At 37.3% G+C, this 6,000-nt stretch overlaps 1 non-coding gene across 1 annotated transcript; it reads right to left on the reverse strand.

Annotated features, from left to right (window-relative positions):
- Positions 1 to 1,997: 1,997 nt before the first annotated feature.
- Positions 1,998 to 2,104, reverse strand: LOC133813747 (small nucleolar RNA R71). Its single transcript, XR_009884747.1, has one exon. It is a non-coding gene; the product is annotated as a small nucleolar RNA R71 (small nucleolar RNA).
- Between the last annotated feature and the right edge of the window lie 3,896 nt (positions 2,105 to 6,000).

Below are 6,000 nucleotides of genomic sequence, written 5' to 3' on the forward strand. Positions count from 1 at the left end.
ATTGTACTCCTAAAGTAAAGAACTTTATAACTCAAATAGACTTTTGTTAGAAAAAAATATGGATTATAATATTAGATTTTCCAAGTAAATGTTGGGATGTGAACTATTTACTTGTGTATTTTTGTAAATCAAGTAACTAAGTAACCAAACAAGTATATGGATGATTTTTGAAACATTTCTACTTCTCAACTCTTGATTACATTTTACTTTTATTTCACTTGTCTCATTTTATCATTTCATAAAAAAGACAACACTAAAATCTCAAATCTTTTTCATTTATATTTTATTTATTTATTTCATGTTACTAACTTTTTGTGTTATTTTCTACTAATCTTTTGGTTTTAGGTTACCTACTTGTGGATCGACCGCCCAATTTTACTATAACTACCGCTTAGTGGTTGTCATATTTTGGACGTTAAACAAATTTTGGCGCCGTTACCGGGGAAGTAGTTTTCAAAAGTTTTAGTGAAGTTTTTACCAAATTGTTAGTAATTTTATTTGTATTTTTGTTGGTATGAATATTGTGTTAGTATAGTTTTTTTTTTCATTTGTGTGTTGTATTTTTTTATTTACTAATTTTTAGTTAATTTCAATATTGTTAAAAAATAATTAGTTATTTATATATATATTTTATTTCTTTCTTTTCTTTATCGGTAAAACAAAAAAAGGACAAAAAAAAAAGGAACATTATATATATATAAATATACACATAAAAAAAAAACATATATATTTATTTCTTAATTTTTTTCTCCATTTTTCTTTTTATTTTTAGTTAACTCTAATTTCATTTCATTTCTCTTTTTTTTTTTTTTTTAGTTTAATAAATATTTGTAAAAAAAAAGGAGATTAAGCTTACCATTTTATCTTCACTTCAAATCTCTTTTTTTTTTTTTTTTTTTTGTGTTGACTATTTTGTTGCTTTAGGTTCTTAGTTTAGATCTTTCATTCCTTTTTTTTTTGTTCCCTTAGTCTTCCTTAAAATTTAGTTCTTCCTTAAAAAAAACAACATAAATTCCATAAAATTGTTCATAAAATTTCAATCATAAAACGCTTAGTATTGGGAACAATTGTGTAATATTACAAATAGTCGAAACCGATATTGTTCTGTCTAGAAAGATTGGTTGTTAAATAAGGTTTGTGATAACGTTACGCCCCACACTTACTTGGGAGCCCCGGGGAGATCTGTCTAGGCAAGTGTGGGTCTAAAGCGATACCTTGACAACCTTCCCAATCAGCCTAGGAACATTTCGAGCATATACATTTGCACTATTACATTTTTGAACTTATTACTATAAGAAAACCAAGCTTGTTCTGTCAAAATAAGCAATTTCACTTTGCTTAAAAGTTGTTTGGTTGAAAATGTTTAACTTGTGATCCACCATACTTACTCAGTAACCTCGGGGAGTTCTAGTAAGGCATTGGAGATCACCCCAAAACCTCCAAATCTACATGGGAATAAGTTTAACAAAAAAAAAAAAAAATTCTGATTTTCGAGAGTGGATGAATCATCACGAAACTTCTAGTGAAACTTATTCCAATTCATCCACCACTCCTTTCAGAACTCCTTCCACCACTCCCGCTTCTCCACAAACTTTAGTTGATAATAATCCATTCGCAATGGCTCGCCATGATGAAATCCAACCGAGAACTCTCAATGACTACCTCCATCCTACTCGCACGTCCATGCCTTCATGCATTATCTTCCCTCCTAATATGCCCACATTAGAATTTAAACCTGGCATGATTCAACTCTTGCCCACATTTCATGGAATGGAAAACGAAAGCCCATATGTGCATATTAGAGAATTCGAGGAGGTGGTAGCCACGTTCTATAACCGAGCTGAAAATGCCGATTCTGTGCGACTAAAGTTCTTTCCTTTTTCCTTGAAGGACAAAGCCAAAAATTGGTTATACTCTTTGAGACCTAGGTCTATTGGAACATGGGAGGAAATGACAAATATTTCTTTCTAAAACACTTCCCTAGCCATAAGACCAATAGTCTAAAACGACAGATTTCCACATTTTCCCAAAAGGACAATGAAACGTTCTATCAAGTTTGGGAAAGATTCAAAGATCTGTTGAATCAGTGCCCGCACCATGGCTATGAGAACTGGCGTTTGGTCAGTTACTTCTATGAAGGCCTCACGGGTCATGAGCGCCAGTTTGTAGAAATGATATGCAATGGTGAATTCCTTAAAAAGAGGCAGACAATGCTCTTGAATATCTCGAAGAAACCGCGAAAAAATCTCACACCTGGACTGGTCAAAGTGCTAATGATAGCACCAACCGACACAAACCATCTGGGATCTATCAACTCCGAGAAGAGGATAGTGTTAAGGCCCAACTCGAAGCTTTGAAGCTTTGAAAAAGCAGTTTGAGGCCTTAATGACGAAAAATGGCCAAAAACCGCACATAAATGCTCAAGCGGAACCACAAGAACCTTGCTTTGTTTGTGGAGGGACGAATCATTTAGCTAATGACTGCTTAGCTTTTAATGAAATGAGGGGGCTTTATGAGGAGCAATGCAATGCCTTAGGGGCATATAACAATCCATTCTCCCATTCGTGCAACCATGGTTGGAGAAACCACCCAAATTTCAGTTGGAGAGATTCCAACCAAGCTTAATCGTCTAGAGGCCAATGGAGAAATGAGCAACAAGTTCAACATCAAAGGCGTATTCTGCACCTCAATACAATGCTCATCCGCAGCGAAATTCTCTTGAGAATACCTTTCATGCATTCATAGAGGAGCAATACAAACTAAATCGCCAAATGATGGAAGAAATCAAGGAAATGAAATATCAATTCTCAAAATTGACTGAATCCTTGGCCATTCCAGAAAAGGCAAACTTCCTTCCCAACCTAAATTCAATGTGCAAGGCCAACACATGGCCCAATCCTCAAATTCCAATGATCCAAATGTTAAGGAAGTAAATGCCATCACAACTAGAAGTGGTAAAACTTTGCAAGACCCACCCATAAAAGCCAACTCTTCCAGTACTCCAAAAGTTAATCCCGAAAATGCACCACTCAATGCTGCTCAAAAAGTACCATTTCCCTAGGCTTTGAAACTTGTTGGGAAACTTCTTAATAACCGAGCTGAAATCCTTAAGCACTTGACACAAGTGAAGATTAATCTTCCTTTGCTTCACATCATAAAACAAGTGCCGACTTATGCCAAAATCATCAAGGATCTGTGCACTGCAAAAAGGAAGCACCATGTCAAGAAGACTACTTTCTTGACTGAGCAAGTGAGTGCGGTGATTAAACAAAAGACACTGCCGAAATACAGAGATCCCGGCTGTCCCACCATTTCTTGCCAAATTGGGACTCATGAAGTCAGCCAAGCTTTACTTGATCTAGGCACGAGTGTAAATCTCATGCCTTACTTTGTGTACTCGCAACTCGGCCTTGGAGAAATGTAGCCAACATCTGCTATGCTACAACTTGCTAACTGCTCCACCAAAAAGCCTAGGGGTATTGTTGAGGATGTTTTAGTTCAAATTGAAAAATTCTATTACCCCGTGGACTTTCTTATTCTTGATACACAATCTGTGGTAAACATGGAGTCAAAAATTCCTATTATCCTTGGAAGACCATTCCTTGCTGCTACAAATGCTTTGATCAATTTTCAGAATGACCTAATGAAAATATCGTTTGGAAACATGATTCTCGAAGTCAATATCTTCCACATCGGGAAACAACCCTGAGAAGATGATGAATGCTATCAAACATTCATGATTGACACTTTAACTCCCGAGGAGATTCAATTGCGAAGCAACTTCGATAATCTTGATGAACTCCTCCTTTTGTCTCAAAATGATAGCCCGATTCTATTGAGTCTACTCTTGCAATATCAGATCACATAGACTCACAGAATAGAAGGACTAAGTTTTAGCAACCTCACTTTGAAGAGCTACCTCATGAGAGGGCATAGCCGAAAAATTCAGTCGAAGAAGATCCAATTGTTCAGTTGACCCAACTTCCCGAGGGTTTGAAACATGTCTTCTTGGGAGACGGTGAAACCTTTCCAGTTATCACCTCGTCCAACCTTCAAAATTCTCAAGAATTGCAGTTACTCGAGCTATTGTGAAAGCATAAATCTGCGATTGGTTGGACGCTTACTAATATCAAAGGTATTAGCCCTTTAATTTGCTCCCATTGAATGAATCTAGAGGACGAGGCTATCCCTCAAAGAGATCTTCAAAGGCGACTGAACCCCACAATGAAAGAAGTTGTAAAAAATGATGTTTTGAAATTGCTAGACACTGGTATTATCTATCTAGTGGGCGACAGCAAATGGGTTAGTCCTACTCAGGTAGTACCCAAGAAATCGGGTGTCACCGTTGTTCAAAAAGAAAAAAGGGTCCTCATCCCCACAAAAACTATGACAGGGTGGCACATGTGCATTGATTATAAAAAATTAAATGTCACCTCCCGCAAAGATCATTTTCCACTCCCATTCATAGATCAAATCCTTGAACGTGTAGCTGGTCATCCATTCTATTGTTTTCTTGATGGCTATTCTAGCTACTATTAAACCGAGATTGCATTAGAAGATCAAAATAAGACCACTTTCACTTGTCCCTTTGACACCTTTGCTCTCTGGCATATGCCATTTGGCTTGTGTAATGCACTAGCTACATTCCAAAGATGCATGATGATCATCTTTAGTGACATGATTGAAAAATCAATGGAAGTATTCATGGTTGACCTTACCGTTTTTGGAAATTCCTTTGACACATGTCTTCTTCATCTTGAAGCTGTTTTAAAACAGTGTATTGAGAAAGGACTTGTGCTCAATTGGGAGAAATGCCACTTCATGGTATCTTCTGGCATAGTCTTAGGCCACATTGTTTCTGAAAGAGGAATTGAGGTTGATCAATCCAAAGTCGACCTTATCTCCAACCTGCCTACTCCTAAGACTGTAAAAGACGTTAGGTTATTCCTTGGTCATGCTTGTCTCTATAGGAGGTTCTTACAAATTTTTTCAATGATTGCTCGTCTGCTAAGCAACCTCCTAGCCAAAGATGTTACCTTTGAGTGGACACCTAAGAGTGAGGAATCATTCCAAATGCTTGTCAGTTCACTCACTTCCGCTCCCATCATTCAGTCACCAGATTGGAATCTTCCTTTCGAAATCATGTGTGACACCAGCAACTTTATTGTGGGAGTTGTGTTAGGACAATGAAGGGAGGGGAAACCCTTTGTTGTCTATTATGCAAGCCGAACTCTCAATAGTGCTAAAATGAACTATTCCACTATTGAAAAAATTTGCTTGTCGTCGTCTTTGCCCTTGACAAATTTCGATCTTATTTGATTGGATCACCTATTATGATCTTCACAGATCACTTTGCTCTGAAGTATCTCCTTTCCAAAAAGGATGCTAAGGCACGATCAATACAGTGGATCCTTCTCTTGCAAGAATTTGATATAACGATCAAAGACAAGAAAGGTGTTGAAAATGTCATCGCGGACCACTTGTCCCGACTTGAATTCAACGATCCCGCTGATGGTCCACCTATTCATGATGATTTCCCCAAACAATTGCTTTCTGTTGCTAAGTTACCATGGTATGCTCACATTATGAACTACTTAGTAATAGGTGAACTCCCATCTGAATGGAGTTCACAAGACAAATGCAAATTTATGGTCGAGGTGCGCAATTTCTTTTAGGATGACCCATATTTATTCAAGTACTGCCCCGACCAAATCATGCGAAGATGCATCCACGACGATGAGGTGTCTAGTGTGCTGATTTTTTGCCACAATGATGCTTGTGGTGGTCACTTTTCTGTGAAGAAAACTGCTGCAAAAATCTTACAATGCGGTCTTTACTGACCCACTCTATTCAAAAACACCAATGATTTATGTTGTTCTTGTGTAAGGTGCCAAAAGTTAGGTTCCTTATCCCGTCGGCACATGATGCCCTTGAATCCAATTCTTGTTATCGAAATATTTGATTGTTGGGGGATAAACTTTATGGGACCATTTCCACCTT

The sequence above is a fragment of the Humulus lupulus genome, chromosome 1 (genome assembly GCF_963169125.1).
Source record: "Humulus lupulus chromosome 1, drHumLupu1.1, whole genome shotgun sequence".
Classification (NCBI taxonomy): domain Eukaryota; kingdom Viridiplantae; phylum Streptophyta; class Magnoliopsida; order Rosales; family Cannabaceae; genus Humulus; species Humulus lupulus.